Consider the following 19,468-nt stretch of genomic DNA (forward strand, 5'->3'; position numbering starts at 1 on the left):
TATCATAGCTTCTGCCCACACTATGACATCTCACACCTGCCAGACCGCCACCATCTCTTCCGCAATAGAACCCATGCTTATATCATAGATTCTGCCAACACTATGACATCTCACACCTGCCAGACCGCCACCATCTCATCCGCAATAGAACCCACACTTATATCATACCTTCTGCCCTCACTATGACATCTCAGACCTGCCCGACCTCCACCATCTCATCCACAATAGAAACCATGCTTATATCATACCATCTGCCCACACTATGACATCTCACACCTGCCAGACATCCGCCATCTCACCCACAATAGAACCCATGCTTATATCGTAGCTTCTGCCCACACTATGACATCTCACACCTGCCAGACCTCCACCATCTCATCCGCAATATAACCCACACTTATATCATAGCTTCTGTCCACACTATGACATCTCACACCTGCCAGACCTCCACCATCCCATCCACAATAAAACCCATGCTTATATCATAGCTTCTGCCAAGACTATGACATCTCACATCTGCCAGACCTCCACCATCTCATCCACAATAGAACCCACACTTATTTCATAGCTTCTGCCCACACTATGACATGCCACACCTGCCAGACCTCCACCATCTCACCCACAATAGAACCCATGCTTATATCATAGCTTCTGCCCACACTATGACATCTCACACCTGCCAAACCTCCACCTTCCCATCCACAATAGAACCCATGCTTATATCATAGCTTCTGCCAACACTATCACATCTCACACCTTCCAGACCTCCACCATCTCATCCGCAATAGAACCCACACTTATATCATAGCTTCTGTCCACACTATGACATCTCACACCTGCCAGACCTCCACCATCTCATCCGCAATAGAACCCACACTTATATCATAGCTTCTGCCCACACTATGATCATGTCACACCTGCCAGACCTTCATCATCTCACCCACAATAGAACCCATGCTTATATCATAGCTTCTGCCAACACTATGACATCTCACACCTGCCAGACCTCCACCATCTCATCCACAATAGAACCCACACTTATATCATAGCTTCTGCCCACAATGTGACATCTCACACCTGCCAGACCTTCATCATCTCACCCACAATAGAACCCATGCTTATATCATAGCTTCTGCCAACACTATGACATCTCACACCTGCCAGACCTCCACCATCTCATCCACAATAGAACTCACGCTTATATCATACCTTCTGCCCACACTATGACATCTCACACCTGCCAAACATCCACTATCTCACCCACAATAAAACCCATGCTCATATCATAGCTTCTGCCAAAACTATGACATCTTACACCTGCCAGACCTCCACCATCTCATCCGCAATAGAACCCACACTTATATCATAGCTTCTGCCCACACTATGATCATGTCACACCTGCCAGACCTTCACCATCTCACCCACAACAGAAACCATGCTTATATCATACCTTCTGCCCACAGTATGATATCTCACACCTGCCAGACCTCCACCATCTCACCCACAACAGAAACCATGCTTATATCATACCATCTGCCCACACTATGACATCTCACACCTGCCAGACATCCACCATATCATCTGCAATAGAACCCACTCTTATATCATAGCTTCTGCCCACACTATGACATCTCACACCTGCCAGACCGCCACCATCTCATCCGCAATAGAACCCACACTTATATCATTGCTTCTGCCCACACTATGACATCTCACACCTGCCAGACCTCCACCATCCCATCCGCAATAGAACCCTTGCTTATATCATAGCTTCTGCCAACACTATGACATCTCACACCTTACCGACCTCCACCATCTCACCCACAATAGAAACCATGCATATATCACACATTCTGCCCACACTATGACATATCACACCTGCCAGACCGCCACCATCTCACCCACAATAGAACTCACGCTTATATCATAGCTTCTGCCCACACTGTGACATGTCACACCTGCCAGACCTCCACCATCTCACCCGCAATAGAACTCACGCTTATATCATACCGTCTGCCCACATTATGACATCTCACACCTGCCAAACATCCACCATCTCACCCACAATAGAACCCATGCTTATATCGTAGCTTCTGCCAAAACTATGACATCTCACACCTGCCAGACCTCCACCATCCCGTCCACAATAGAACCCATGCTTATATCATAGCTTCTGCCACCACTATGACATATCACACCTGCCAGTCCTCCACCATCTCATCCACAATAGAACTCACGCTTATATCATACCTTCTGCCCACATTATGACATCTCACACCTGCTAGACCTCCACCATCCCGTCCACAATAGAAACCATGCTTATATCATAGCTTCTGCAAACACTATGACATCTCACACCCGCCAGACCTCCACCATCTCATCCACAATAGAAACCACGCTTATATCATACCTTCTGCCCACACTATGCCATCTCACACCTGCCAGACCTCCACCATCTCACCCACAATAGAAACCACGCTTATATCATACCATCTGCCCACACTATGACATCTCACACCTGCCAAACATCCACCATCTCACCCACAATAGAACCCACGCTTATATCATAGCTTCTGCCAAGACTATGACATCTCACACCTGCCAGACCTCCACCATCCCATCCACAATAGAACCCATGCCTATATCATAGCTTCTGCCAACACTATGACATCTCACACCTGCCAAACCTCCACCATCTCACCCACGATAGAACCCACGCTTATATCATAGCTTCTGCCAACACTATGACATCTCACACCTGCCAGACCTCCACCATCTCACCCACAATAGAACCCACACTTATATCATAGCTTCTGCCCACACTATGACATCTCACACCTGCCAGACCTCAATCTCATCCACAATAGAACCCAGGCTTATACCATACCTTCTGCCCACACTATGACATGTAACGCCTGTCAGACCTCCATCTCATCCACAATAGAACCCACCTTTATACCATACCTTCTGCCCACACTATGGCAAGGCACGCCATTCTGACCTCCATCTCATCCATAGTAGAACACACGCTTATATCATAGCTTCTGCCAACACTATGACATCTCACACCTGCCAGACCTCCACCATCTCATCCGCAATAGAAACCATGCTTATGTCATAGCTTCTGCTCACACTGTGACATCTCACACCTGCCAGACCTCCACCATCTCACCCGCAATAGAACCCACACTTATATCATAGCTTCTGCTCACACTGTGACATCTCACACCTGCCAGACCTCCACCATCTCACCCGCAATAGAACCCACACTTATATCATAGCTTCTGCCCACACTGTGACATCTCACACCTGCCAGACCTCCATCTCATCCACAATAGAACCCATGCTTATACCATACCTTCTGCCCACACTATGACATGTAACGCCTGTCAGACCTCCATCTCATCCACAATAGAACCCACCCATATACCATACCTTCTGCCCACACTATGGCAAGCCACGCCTGTCTGACCTCCATCTCATCCACAATAGAGCCCACGCTTATACCATACCTTCTGCCCACACTATGACATGTAACGCCTGTCAGACCTCCATCTCATCCACAATAGAACCCACCCATATACCATACCTTCTGCCCACACTATGGGAAGTCAAGCCTGTCTGACCTCCATCTCATCCACAATAGAACCCATACGTATACCATAGCTCCTGCCCACACTATAACATCTCACACCTGCCAGACCTCCATCTCATCCACAATAGAACCCTCACTTCTTTCATAACTTCTGGCCCACATGTCACACCTGCAGGCCTTTGCCATCACGTCACCAACATCCCCCATCTACGTCTCCCAGGCTCCAGCCGTTCTCCCCCAGCATTAACACAGTTACTATTGTTCTAACTTGAGTGCAGTTTCTGCATTTTTCCCCTGTGTCATCATGGGACCCGCCATGGAGCCTGCAAAAATGCTATCCCTTATCTGTCACGCGCCAGTTAAGCAAACACCCTGTCCTAGAGCACTCCCTGCTCACTAACAGTGTATGCACTGTGTGATAGCAACGGGTCGCTATACACAGGGTGCCACGAGCTGTGAGCGCGGCATCAGGAAGGGCCAACAGAATAGGCAGCGCTGCACAAGAAACCTCTGGCAGCAGCGCTCACTGATCGAGATAGAGGACTGCAATAGACGTTGTGTGCCTGGGGCAGAGGGGACAAGTGGTCTTCTTCCTGTTCGAGACATCCCTGTGATGAATCAACTTCCGGGTAACCAGTGGTCCTATCGTTTTCTAAACCATCAATCAACCCCACACCTCTAGTACACCCGAAGGGATCCAAACAGATTGGAAACACAAGCAAATTATAAACCTCTTTGTCCAAGTTTGGTAACGTGGACGGAACGGCAGGCTTATCTCTGCAAGGTCGGGGATCGTTGGTTAGTGGCAGCATGGCGAAAATACAATTATTATCCCAACAGACAGTTCTAGCAGCACTATGAAATACAACCCACCCTTTAAAGGAATGCAGAGGTCAGATAGTTTCATGACGGAAAGGGGTGCACTCTGGATACTGACAGGATTTTAGTTTGAGGTTTTTTGGCTTCAGCACAAAGGGAGCAATGGGTCTTAAAATGTCTCTAGGGGACTTCCAAGAAAGACCAGGGGGACATAACCACAATGTACCCTGTGCTGTAGATGTTTTGGTGCTCAACAGGGTCGAGTCAACTTCAGCCCGCTTTGCAGGCTTCTGTAACAGAGTTTAAGACGGGAGTCAGCTGCGGGTATCAGGCGGCAAGACAATTGGGTGAGCAAAGCTGGACGAACGGCTGTAGGCTGGCCTACACGGCGGCTAAGGGTCAGGAATCGTTGTCCCAGTGGTGGTAGGTGGTTCTGAAGCACTGGTCAAGGCATTTTGGATGTCTTTAAGCAACTGTTGCATAACACCGGTCAGCGTTGCAGTCGGTTGCAGCTCGAGGAACTTGACTAGCTTGAAAAATGTCCTCTAAGGTGGACGTCGGTTGATGCTCGTCAAGGCAATTCCCCCAGCTTCTTCAATGGGCTTGTGTCGTCCTTTAAGGGGGACGGCCCAAAGCTGAGCAGAGTGTTGAAGGCAACAGCCTTGTCCTTGGTTTTTGGTTCAGAGACTCTCTGGCACTTCCCACCTAGGAAGCTTGCTGCAGAGCTTAGCAGGGCATGCTGTGTGCTGGCTGGTTACTGGTTCTGGAACTGCTGGAGGGTCCTCTGGATTCTTTCTCTCCCTCTGTTCCCTGGGAGATGTTTAGGGGAGGAATCGTGCTTCCTTCTTTGAAAATCCTGTCCTTCCTTCACTGGCAGAAGCTGTAAGGCAGACTGTACATTCAGCCAGGGTCCAATGATGAGTTCTTCCTTCTGCTTCTGGGGAAGCCTTCAGATGATCTGCCAAAAGAGGGGCTCAGCCCTCTTTGAAAGACAAATGGGCCCCATTGATTGGTGTAGGCTAAGCCTACCTTAATGAACCAATTCTGGGGACTCCCACCAACAATCTCCTGTATTCATGAGGTCATAACCAGAGTGATTTGCAAAGGAAAAGGTAAAGGGGTGAAAACATATTATACTAGGTCCTACCCATCTGCCTGTCTGTTGTGGATCAAAGGGGGCATCTGGTTAATGGTGCTCTCCGTGGTTCCTGATTAAAGCAGCAGGTTTCCCTTGAAGCTGTGGTGAGACCAGACTCTCTGGCTCCTGAAAACCACATTCTCGTACCTAATGAATGGGGTCCACTTGCAGGGTGGACTACTGTAAAAACGCAGTGCCAGATATGACAGTTCACTGTCATGAATACTGAGGGCGGGAGCTGTCTTCAGGTTGATAAAGTTGCATATGTAAGGTTGTCAGGGTTTCCTGTCTTCTTTGTTAACCTCTACAGCCAGGCCCCATGTAGGCCTCTTTGAATTGCCCTTTAATTGGTATGCTAGTTTCTGCCACCAGCTGTAGAGCCCAACCAAAGAGCACGTCAGATCCATGGAGCCTTTGTTAGTTGATCAGGGTAGCCATGGCAAGGGGGAAAGGTTTGGTCCCCCCCTTCTGGAGATGCATTGTGTACTCCTGATGCCATATCCCAACTAAATATGACAGGGCGTACTGTGCCTGTAGGCTGTGTCCACCCAAAGTACACAGGGCTATGCGTTTGTCGTGCTGTGAGCATAGGAAAATGTGCGTGGATTAGCCCACACACATTTACCGGAGGTAGGTCTACCATCATTCTATTTAATTAAACATTTCAAAAAAAGCCCAGGCGAGCACACACCGACTGTGCAGGTGATTGAATTCCACAAAAATGGAACATAGCTATCGCCTGTTTCTCTTTTTTGATCAGGTCGCCCTAGGCCTCATCAACCGCCCCTTCCAGCTGTTCTGGGGAGAGGGATGGCTCGGTGGTTCCTCAGCCCTGATGTGATGATAGCGGCCAGTAACCCGTAAGGGTAAAAACCATGTTAGTTCTCCTGCACTGAACATTTAAAGGAATGGTTCGGTCAGAAATATTATTGTCCCTATGGTTCGGCCATGTCTTTTTAACCATAAATTGATTGATCGTACAAACATTTCCTATGGACCTTACCGGAGTCTTCGTCTTTTGAACACAAGCGAAATCAGGCAGCAGGGCGCGTCCATCTTGTGATAATCTTATCAGTTGACACATCACACTGGGTGAGCTGCCTTTGCAGCACTAAATCATATCCCTCGCCCCTGAGCCCGACATCACCAAATCATTGATATTCTCCGCCTCTCCCCGTGATGTTACTGAGCAGCGTAGCCAAACGCGCCCAGTCGTCACCTACGCAACTTGACGCAGAACCCGGAAAACAACACACATCATCTCACAACACAGCACGTCACAATTCGGAATATGAAACTGTACTTTAAAAGGAAACAGCAAGACTATACAATTGGTAAAGTACATTTATTTCACCTTAAATGTTTCGAGAACAATCGGCGATTGACATATTCAATCAAAATGGAACTTTTTTTCTTTGTTCTCGATCCGCAAATATTTATCGTGAGTCATGTGCTGTTCCCTGTGGGTACACAGGGTGTTCGTTTTGGATAAATGAAGCACTTTGGTCGCACAGTGAATTGGAAGGCTGGTGCATCAACTTGGCACTAGATCCCCGTAAAGGTTGCCATGTTGCACCGAATCGCTGGTACAGCGTAAGGGCATAACGGCCCTTGGCGATCGTCCCAAAAAAGAGTCAAATAAATCCAGTGATTGATATGTAGCTGCAGCTGGCGGTTGAAGAATCCATTGGTTGGGGTCTGGAATAGATGACAATCATAGAATGGCAGGATGTACCTGTTTGAAAAACATAAAAATAGAAATGTGTCTCAATAGCCAATCTTTATTACAATTAATAATTTTACTTATTAGCGCAGAGGTGACACAATGTGAACCGAGAGAACACAAGGTGGAATATCAAAGTACTCCGCTATTTGCTTTCGAGGATAGTGCAATGGAGTATGTTCAGTTCTAAACGTAATGCGTAAAATGAGGCAAATATTCGAGGTGTACAATGTAATGATTTATTAGCGTTGAAACAAGGGGGAAACGAGTGGTGGTCTACATGCGTGTGGATGTTGGACTGCACATGTGCCCGGTAGAAAGACCAGCACACAAAGGTTGTACGTGCACTTCATTGCAATATGCCACACAGAACGAACAAGTACAATGTAACCCAGTAATAATGGTCAGCTATTCGTATTTAGACTAATTCTGGTATAAAATCGTCTAAGAGAAACTTACATTATATTCGGCATTTCCATTCTCTTGGCGCAATGCAGACCGTAACGCAGACTCCGTTCGTGTCAACGATTTTCATAAACTGAACTTACATGTAACTAGGTCCAGTTTCTGAATGGATAACCTTATCATATCATATGTTATTACACCCCTCTTGCAATTCAATCCCTTTTGGAATGGTCCCTGTCTCTCAAGGTCAAAAACCAGTAGACCCTTATACTGTGTGTGCGCCGCATGGGTCTCCCCAGCTCCCAAGCAAAAATTCAAAGCTGGTGACTTTCACTCAAAATGAACATACATTTTTAGTTTGCAACATCCCGTGTCAACGCATCCATGAGAACTGGAATTCTGAAGCACGGGCCCTGGAGGAAAAAATTGGGGGCTGTCACTGCTCGCTGTTCGTAGCGCTGCTGAGGGGTAGGGGAAACTTGCCAATGACAGAATGCGCCCTACTCCATAATTGTATTTGATGAAATACAAAAACTGAGTCAAAGTGTGTCTAGTAATAGCCCCACCTCTGCTTATCTCACGGCCTCCTACCCCATGGCATGTTTTCACAGTCAGTACTTCTTGCATGCCTATTATGTTATGTAGTCAGGTCTCATCCCTTTTGTGTGACAAGCAGATATTCAGCTGTTTGGGGAACTGTATGGCAAGGCAACTGCCAAAAACCAAAGATTCTTACACACTGTTATCCATCGGGCACTAACACGATACATGAAGGTCCCACAGTAGCTCGACTAAACTGTGAAATGTGAAAGCAGTGTTACATTGTATATCAATCATAATAATTGTACTATTTTTTTTTTAAAAGGGCTAAGAGGGTAGATTTTAAAAGAAAAAATGCATATTTTATTTTGACACTTTATAAAAACATTTTTGGCAAAAATAAAAACAGATGTTAATCATGTGTAACGGGATTTGAACTGTTCAACGAGCTCTGCTTTCGGTGGACATGGCATGTTGGCAATGTTTTTTGGCAATGTATGTGTGCTCTGAATAGATTTGCGCACAATTCCATGAGTATGCATTTCTAGGACATTAATAATAAGATATTTTTACAAAATCAAATTCCATTGCATCATCTACTGGTTTGACCACCCATTGTTTTCTTCTTTTCGTAAAGGCCATAGTGTAGCGAAGCATCCCTAAGTTTCCTGCAGTCCTAGAATGTTCACGGCCCACATTCTCGTTATGCGCTAATACCTCTAGTAATGTCCTATATTTCATCCCTTCAAAGCCGAAATGAAATCTCTTTGGCCTGTACTTTAGGCACATATTGTGGAACACCTCCAAATCTCCTGTGTGACAAAATTCTGTGAGTCCCTTCAGATCTCTTGATAGAGTTTTATCAAACACAATCTTCTCAAGGGCTTTGTGTGTCGGTGAAGATGGAATCAACCACTTCTGCTTCCGTGCCTGCTTCCGGGACAAAGGGCCATGTTCACATTAGTGGAAATGTTGGTTTTCTGTCCAGTGGTGAATGTTGGAACAGTGGTGCATTAATGACCACCATTTTTCCATTAGAATTTCCACAGACCCATCACATGTTTTGGAGCTCCACCAAAGATAGTTGCTGAAAGACTGGGACCACTGTGAAATACTTTCCAAACCTTTTTTTTCCCTGCAGCAGATATGTTTTTATTGATTGATTTGGCAACATGCCACACATCAAATTTATGTTTAATATTTTGAAACTGCTCTCTCATTGTCTTTGCTATTGAAACGTGTCTGTCCGTGGCTATGAGTTCGATTTGCATTCCCCTCGATTGTAGATCTTCCAGTGATTTTATAAAACCAAGTTTCTCCATGGCCACTGAGGATTTACATTGGGACACCTGCACGACCACCAAACTCACAATTTTCTTACTTTCCATATCCTGAAAGTGGTAGGTGCAGTACTTAGCAGAAAGTCTGGGACTGTCACACTGCCCATTATCGGCTAGCCAGAACCGTTTGTTGGAGAATGTACTTTCAATAGACAATTGTTCAATTTTCCATGCTTCACTAATGGCAGGGAATAGATAATCACGTTGATATTTGTAGTACTGCGTTTTAGAAATGAAATGGAGTCCCACAAACTGACAGAAACTAGATAACTTCCTGAAACTAGAGCCACTGAAATGTAAACCTGCTGCACACAGTAGATTGCCAGCTGGCAGTTTCCCCAGCATCGGTTGAGCGGACCATGAACATTTTTTATGTAACTTTTCACAGGTGGCACATATTTTGTGGTTACTGCCTTGTGTTCGACGAGTCACATTCACCAATGGCTTTCCACATACTTCCCCTCTCACTGAATGCACACATTTCAGCATCTTTATAATCTCCATCAAGCTGCTGTCGAATACTATGTATTTGGCCTCCTTTATTAGACTGTCATCCTACATCACTGTTGTTTCGGACTGAACCATTGTGGACCTATCAGCCAAACAGGACATACTATAGTTGAGATCTTTGTCTAGTTTGTCGGTCAATTGTGTTGATGTTTCAGTCTCTGTCATTTCAATATCTGTTACTTCACCGTGGATAGGAGAAAACATCAATGTCGATTGCTTTTTGGGTGGCAATTTATTTGGCTGGTGTCGATTGTGTCAAGTGCTCTGCGACTAATGTAAAACTATCTTCTATACATTCAGTTTCATGTTCATCTGGCTGAGCAGTCGCATTGTAGCAATGGTCCAAAAACACTTTGCTGGATTCGCCGGTCACATTAAATTCTATTTCTGGCCATTGGACAAAGGCATCTCGAGTCTGAACACGCCGCGCCTCAATTAATAGTTCCTCCATATTGAAAACAGTTTGGCAAGCAGCATCTCTCATTTGTATCGCTGCCTGTGTCTGCATAGTCCGTACTCCATCGGGCAACTACAGGACAGATAGGAAAAAAGATGTTCAGTGTAAATCCAACATACATTATCGTACAATTTACAGTAAAAAAAAGCATGTAATGAAGGCCTCAGCACAAAACAATTGCTAAAAGTATAAACTGTTTATAAATAACCTTATTTTTCTTTCTTTTCTTTGAAACCTTCTTTACTCTAACATCACCATCAGCAAGCTGGTGCACCGCATGCCTCCCGTTCAATATACATAGCTTGTATACATCCCTAGAAAAGAGTATCCATTTAAAATAAGTCATTTGCATTACACATAAAAGTAGACTGACTTTATTTCTTTAGAGGGTACTGTCAGTACGCATACCTCTGGCTCTGGAACAAGTACAAGGGATAATGTAATTGTATTGGATGATTCAGCATCTCCCTGAAACACAGTACTTGCATTAGTATGGATTAAAATATTGGAAACTGAACACACACTTTGGGACGACGACAAAGCTACATATAAATAGCAAACCACAAATGAACCATTGTGTAAAAGAATTACACAATATCCAAATATGATCAGATTATCTCATTCGATGGAACTGTCAGTACCCATACCTCTGGCTCCGAATCAAATACAAGGGATGTTGTAATTATATTGGATGCTTCAGCATCTCCCTGAAACACAGTACTTGCATTAGTATGGATTACAATATTGGAAACTGAACACACACTTTGGAAAGACGACAAAGGTACATATCAATAACAAACCATGATTGAAACATTCGGTAAAAGAATGACACAATACGTAAATATGATTACATTATCTCAAATTCCATGCATAAAACAAGTCTGGAACAGAATAGCTAAGTAAGATTACCTGATACGCGCTCGAAGTGGTTGATGACTCCAGGCAAGGCATGGATGTTGAATCTTGTTGCTTCATATTCGGTGGATAGTCATGGAGTTGTAAAGGGGAAGTATTATTTGATTTAGAAATGCTAATATTAAAAATGTGCATGTATGGAGAGTGAATACGTGAAAAATATGCGTATTTAAATGCATAATATAGCATAGTTATCTGCGTCCATAAATCAGTTTTCTATGAGGGTTCTAAAAACAAGGACTGATGTTTAGAAAAATGGTCATTATTTAAAAAGCTATACAATCATATAAATAGCTAAAGCATTATAAGAGACATTTACACCTAAAATACCAATCAATCCATACAGTTACCTGCACACTACCGCAAGGCCTAAAGCTAAATCAGGAAGCGTGACTCACCTGTGGCGGCATGTTAACGAATAAAGTTGGAATAGCGTTTGGGAGCAATGTTCGAGTCGTTCTCAGTTGATTCTTCTTTGTGTTCAGGGATGTGTCGTACATATTCAGGGTAAAGTGCAGGCTGCAGATGCGGTATCGATCACCCCTTTTGTCCTCCAAGACTTTGTTGACTGTACTTTCAAGCTCTGCCGGTGTATATCCACAATATCTGACCCATTCTCTAATTCGATCTACAGTCTTAGGGAATACATGCATTGTAGTGCCTTCATATTTGTCATGGGTCTTCGAAGGGCAACCGAAAATCAAACATGCAGGCATTGTTGTAAATTATGCAAAAAAAAGATCAACATTATTCAAAATTTACTTTGCATAAAAATGTGAGAAAGAAGGAATTAGACCATAGATTCTTCAATGCAAGCTTTGTTTTGGTCACCACAGCAAAACCAGTGCAGCGTTGGCGGCTGTATTATAGGATAACTTTCACATACAAATCATTGATTTGATGAAAATCAGAACATGTTACTCGTCCCTTGAATGTACTGTTGTGCATGAAAAGGAAACATGCTTATAATATAGACACGGTCCACGAAGGATGCAATTCGATGGCAATTGACACTGATGAAAATTGATATATCGATAACATAACAAATGAAACTCAAGTCAACAGCAATGAGACCAATGAACATAGCACTACTGAGTACGTTACTTCGAAATAGATAGAAATGTACAGATGAAGGAGATATGATTAGGATACATGCCCTTACCTTGACTAACAAACAGATTCAGCAAGCAGAGTAGTTAGTGGCAGGAGAAAAGGGATATGTTCACAGGTAGCAAACTGATGAGTTGACTCGCAGCAGTCACAGAAGTTCACAGATAGTGCAACGTCGAGCAGATTAGCATCGGTCACCGGGGTTCTCAGTTAGCACGTTCACGAGTTGACTTGTAGTGCTCGAAGATGATCTCATGATAAATATCAAGTGGTTTATAAAGAATTACAAAACGTGGTGTGTTTGTGAATGAATGACATGTATATGCCGTGGTATTATGTGGATTGCAGGGGGGCAGCCTGCTTCAAGGGGTGCCTGCCTGGAGACACAGCATCTGAGGAGGGCATGTGAACAATGACCCCTGCGCGAAAGATAGCTATGAAGTGTACTTGGTCTTTGGCACCTTGCCCATTCGCGCCCCTGACAGCACCACATGGCAGCACACACCCACTGGCGCGAACTGCCTTTGATAGCGGAGAGGGGATGGATGGGCCGGGAGGCGTGCAGACAAGGCACCGGAACACTGCTGAATGGAGACACACTTATGTGGATTGCAGGGGCGCGGCCTGCTTCAAGGGGAGCCTGCCTGGAGACACAGGGTCTGTGGAGGCCATGTGAACAATGACCCCTGCGCAAATGATAGCTTTGAAGTGTACATGGTCTTTGGCACCTTGGCCGGTCGCGCCCCTGACAGCACCACATGGCAGCACACACCCACTGGTGCAAACTGCCTTTGATAGTGGGGGGTGGGATGGATGGGCCGGGAGGCGTGCAGACAAGGCACCAGAACACTGCTGAATAGAGACACACTTATGTGGATTGCAGGGGTGTGGCCTGCTTCAAGGGGAGCCTGCCTGGAGACACGGGGTCTGAGGAGGCCATGTGAACAATGACCCCTGCGCAAATGATAGCTTTGAAGTGTGTATGGTCTTTGGCACCTTGGCCGTTCGCGCCCCTGACAGCACCCCATGGCAGCGAACATCCACTGGTGCGAACGGCCTTTGATAGTGGAGGGGGGATGGATGGGCCTGGGGCGTGCAGAAAAGGCACCGGACCACTGCTGAATGGAGACACACTTGATTCACTTAAAAACTGAAACAACCATTGATAAAAAATATGTTGTGTTTTATTTTGTTTCTTATTTTGATGGCACAAAACTACTACACATTGTAAATGTCTGGTTGCAGCACAGCGAGGGAAAATCCCCTGTACTGACCGTTGTCACTGGGGAAAGTTTCTCTAATGGCACCAATGACACAGGCGGATATTACTCGTCGAACACGGTGTCCAAGCCTCTCATGAAGCCACCATGTAAAAGAACGATAGGCCACCAGCCAGTACCACCTATGAAAGAGAAAGATACAAACTGTTTTTAAATGACCAAGGTAAGTGTACTAAACCTAAGTTGTCAATCACAATTCGTGTATCCAATGGCATTTTTGCCAAATACTAACTAGACACTGCACAATATTGAACGGCTTTTATAGACTATTACTAGAGAATTGCAAGACTAAATTGATATGATAATGATATATTGAAGTTATGAGAATATAGGAGACAACCATGAAATAGTAGTGGCCTAACTGACATCACAACCAGAGTATACTTACTCGTTACTTGGATTACGAGGGCGAACTGTTGCACAAAGTTCGTGCATAAGCACCATCAAAATCCTCAACACGGACCGTATGAAGCAGGCTGCCTGAAGTCTGGCAGCTCGGTAACGCATTGCGGCCGTGGCTCGCCTTGCGATATGTAGGACAAGCATCCAGAGTTTTCTCGGCAGCAGCAGTTCTCCTCCTCGGTTGGCATTAGCGTGCACCGATCGCAGGTACACCAGGTGGAAATACCGTCCATGCGATTAGGCCCAGGCTCATCATCTGTTGAATTGTCCTCCCAACTGTCGTCCGAAGCCCCACCTTTTCTGCATCTTTCTCTTTCCAGTAATTCCTCCTCGGAATACTCGGGCTCGCACTGGTAGGGCATTATTGTTGCCATTGTGTGGTAAACAAACGAAAATAATATATAGCGATGGTACTGGTATCTGTTCACATGGGCTACAAGCAACGAGGGTAGCTGAACAGAGCACAGAAACGAGTCACAGAATACTCAAAGAAATACAGTGAGAGGAATGGAATAGAAAATCTGCTGTTGTGTGCTGTGAAACGGTCTGTTTATACTTATTGAGGAAAGAGGCGTCCTGCCATTTCCATGGCGACACGTCATTAGCTGAAGCGCAGAGAATGTTGACACAAGACGTGCTTTGGCGTTGTGAAATGGGCAGTACGCGTCTAGTGATGTCAGGCTCAGGGGCAGGGGATATGATTTAGTGCCACAAAGGCAGTTCACCCAGGGCGATGTGTCAACTGATAAGATAATCACAAGATGGACGCGCGCTGCTGCCTGATTTCACTTGTGTTCAAAAGACGAAAACTCCGGTAAGGTCCATAGGAAATGTTTGTACGAGCGATCAACTTATGGTTAAAAGCACATAGCCGAATCATAGGGACAATAATATTTCTGACCGAACCATTCCTTTAAGTGAACCTTACAGGACAACAACAGAACTGTTTTGGGGATTCAGCATTTATGGCAAAATAAGAATATTAGGTTGTAAGATATCTGGATAGATGTTTTATACAGCACACTGTTGCCACTTTATTGGTCTCTTGGCGCTTTGAGACCTGCAGGAAAATGGGTTGGGTTTGTTCAGTAGAGTAGGCGGAGCAGTGCAATATTGCTTTGCAGTTGTGTTGGTGTGTTGTGATGTCAATGATCCGTGCTCTGCGTGCTGCTCAGATAATGTGCATATATGTGTCCAGACAGGCGCCCAGGTGAAGGTACCCTTCATGTCTAGCTAATAACAAGGCCTGTCCTGTGTGCGAGGGTGGGTCGAGTGTTGTTGGAGGTCTCTGTGAGGAAAGCTGGTGGGAGAGGTGTAGAGTATGGATGGTGCTTGTGTGTGCCGGTGATGGCGGATACCGGCTGCTTCCACTTCCAGCATGTGAGTGACTGCTCCATAGTCAGGTGTAAGTAAGGGATGAGTGCGTAGAAGGGACGAGTGCATAGAGGGGATGAGTGCGTAGAGGGGATGAGTGCCTAGAGGGGATGAGTGCGTAGAGGGGATGAGTGCATAGAGGGGATGAGTGCGTAGAGGGGATGAGTGCGTATATGGCGGATGAGTGCGTAGAGTGGGATGAGTGCGTATATGGCGGATGAGTGCGTAGAAGGGATGAGTACGTAGAAGAGATGAGTGCGTATATGGCGGATGAGTGCGTATATGGCGGATGAGTGGATAGAGCGGATGATTGTATAAGACCTGATGACTGTATAGGGCGGATGAATTGATTGAGTGGATAGAGTGGATGATCAAATAAGGGTACACTGAGGATGAGTGCATATAACGGATGAAGTCATAGAACAGGTGAGTATAGAGATGAATATATGTGCTTAAAGCAGATGAGTGCGGGGAGCAGATGAGTGCGTAGAGGGGATGAGTGCCTAGAGGGGATGAGTGCCTAGAGGTGATGAGTGCCTAGAGGGGATGAGTGCATAAAACAGGTGAATGTATAGTACATGTGAAGGGCAGACAAGAGTACATGCGTGGGGCCGACTGGAGCGTGCAGAGCGCGAGGGATGAGCCGGAATGCATGAGTGCGTGGAACAAACCACAGTGTATCGAGCATACTGGAATGCTTGAGTGGATAGGAGTGCATGGAACGGACTGGAGCGCATAGAACGGCGTGATGTATATAGTATGATTGAATACAGAGAACGCTTGAAAAACCATGCAACACACCATATCACATCACCACGCTTACTCTCTCCTTTACAACACCAGTCAACGAGAACACAGAGATACTATGACACCATTCGGTATAAATGTTCTCATACTAACATCCGCTGCTCACTCCACATCATTCTAAGTAATCACTGCTGGTTACACACCCCCCAGCCAGGCATTCTCCTCAGGCCTAACGTAGCCACCTCCGCTCTGGATAAATCCTGCCAGAACGAACACATACTCCTGATCTCTCAACCACCACACCTACCGCTAGGAAGCAGCTATTACACTGATACTGCACGAGCTGCACACATACCCGGTGCCCACACGCACCTTTTTGACTCTCCCTACTCACTCTACTGATCTGAACTTCGGTTCCCAAGGGCGTTCAACCTACCAGCGCCTTCAGACCATACCAATGGTATATAAGGCGCTATATAAATGCAAAATAACAATAACAATATGTGTAGTATGAAGTGGAAAGTAGAATGGTGAGCTGTCAAGAAGCTGCATGTAGCAAGGCATGAGAAGGTATAGACAAATAATATTGGCTCAGGGTACAAGAGGAGTGCCATTGACCACTAGGTGGCGCCCTGCTCAGAGCCAGGATTTCCTGTGGCTGAGGACTAGTTTTACTTTAGCAATAATACCCAATGCGGCAGAACGGATCAGGTGGTAATGGCCCGTAACACGAGGTATGTGCCCGAGCGGAGCGAGTGCCTTACCAATAGGCCCCGGTGCCATTACCACGATCAGGCATTACTTCCATTAGCACCCTGGGTTGTCAATCGGGTAACCTGGGGTGCTGACAGCAATGTTTTTTGTATGAACGAACGGGACGCCAGAGCGTCCCGTTCGTTCATACAAAATCCTTACGCAAGATGGCCGCCAGAGAGTTGGAAGACGGGGATCCAAGCGGAGACCCTTTTCTATGTTCATGGCAGCGAGCAGGAACACGGAGCAGCAGTAGCGTCGGCGGCAGGCACTTAAGGAATCAGATAAGTGGGGCTGATGGGAAAACGAAGGGGAAGGGAGGCTGGGGGAGATGGCGGCGGGGGAAGCAGCCGTAATGTTGCTTGGAACGTGGGCTTGGATCGTGGGAGTCAGCCAGCGATCTGAGCAACCTGATTGGTTTGTACCCCACCCCGGTTGCTAATTGGCAGATCAGGCCTGTGCTATGCCAGTTCCCTACCCTGGTGAGGTAACGTTTTACCTTCTAGTACTGTGAGTTCCCTCTGTTGGTGAAAGCCCAGCACAGACATGGCGCAATGGGTCTGACACCCTGCCAAGGTTTTAGCCCCTCTCTCTCTATCTCTGTCCCATCCATTCCAGCCCTGAACCCGAGGGCTTTTCCTTGATTTTTATGAGGTCCCCCTTTGTCGGCCAAGTGTTGCTTTGCCGGTCCCTCATTTGGCAGCCAAACAATTCTCCAACCGAGAAGGTCATGTTTGCAAAAGTCATGGGGTCATGGGTTCTCGCCATAGCTCTTGATGGCAGGGCTGTGCAGAATGGGGAGCAGCACCCCCTAGCGGCCAGGGGGGTGCATGTCCTGAACCGACAGCACTGCTCGACATTAGCGACACCTAGAGGCCGCTTGAAGGAAGTCCTGGGACGAGGCTCTGGAGGTGAATACACTGGTGACACGTTGGAACACGCTGTTAGGCAGGGCTCTAGAAGCGGGGCATGTCTCCATGCAACCTGTGGACCTGAAGAAATGTTGCACTATGACCATGCCATGATCCCTCCTATAGAATTAGATGGGAAGGGCTGACGGGAGTTGCAGTCAAAAACCTCTTGAGAGCCAGAGGTTGCTGACACCAGTCCTTAAAGTTACACAAAAACTAGCAGGGCAGGAATCCCTAGTGGTCATTAGGACTATGACAAAGAATGGAGCAATGGAAAGAACTAGAGTGACACCTGGTGTCCAGATTTTGTATGGCGCAGGGTGAAGTCTCAGAGAGAACCTACTCGCTGCTTGAGCGACACCCATTGGTCAGTTGGAGTTTGCCATTGTCCATCCTCCAGAAGCCCACGGATACTGGTGCAGAAGTAACATCTAGGGGCCAGCTGGAGTGTCATAGGCAGATAAGTCTCCGCTGCAGGACTGCCACCTAGTGTTTATTTAGAGAACGTGATAGTCTCAGGCACTGGCGAGAACCGAGACCAGTGTTATAGTGACACCTACTGGACGAGTTGTGTATTGCATATGCTGGCATCCGTAGGAAGGCTGGTTGGATTCTGCCACTGGCCACTGGGTCTGTAGATAGGGTGCTTGCTAAGAACATGAATTACCTCGCAGGCGCCCCCTGAACGCATCACCCCCTCTCGGCCACCACCGCCCCGGGCATAAGGTGGTTAGTAAGGCAGGAGTCGCGGTGAAACGATGGAAAACTCTCAAACCCGAGGCCCAACGCTTGAGCTCTCCACGCCCCTATAGAACTCTTGTTCTGGAATATATAGCTAGCATTCCACGGTTGTTTAAACCAAGCCAGCACACGTTTCTAAGAAAATCATTTTTGCTACTGGGGATTGAAACTATTTGCTGCGTTTCTCCCTTCAGGGGTAATTTTCATCCGAGCAGGCGAGCCACACTCCACAGCTCAGACACTAATACGTTGAAGGAAATTGTTAGCAATCATAACTTCTGGCAAAATGAAACTGGCACCCGCCAGTCTTCAGTAAACACCCCTGTACTCAGGGGTGCTTTTAGGAGGCCCCCTTTTACATCTAAAGCTTCAATGCGTGCCAACTGTGAGTATTATTGCATGGTTGGTAGGCCTGAACTCCAGCCTCCCTGGCCCGAGAGTGGAATGTGGAAGTGTGCCGCCTGGCACTGTTCAAGCGGTGGGGCGGGCCCCTCAACAGATGTCCTGTGGGGGTTCAAGGCCCTTTCTAATCAGAAGACAGTGACTCTGCAGCTCTGGCTTTCGGGGATCCAGGAACAGCATTTTCGTTTGCGGGGTGCTCAGCATAAAAGGTCTGAAAACCGCTGATCTAAAAGGCTGGGTGGGCATGGAAGGTTCCCTCCCCAGCCCTACCGGCCTTATAGAGGCAGCGGCTTCCCAATGCATTCT

This window comes from Ambystoma mexicanum, chromosome 13, assembly GCF_040938575.1.
Source record: "Ambystoma mexicanum isolate Mex_15411 chromosome 13, UKY_AmexF1_1, whole genome shotgun sequence".
NCBI classification, from domain to species: Eukaryota; Metazoa; Chordata; class Amphibia; order Caudata; family Ambystomatidae; genus Ambystoma; species Ambystoma mexicanum.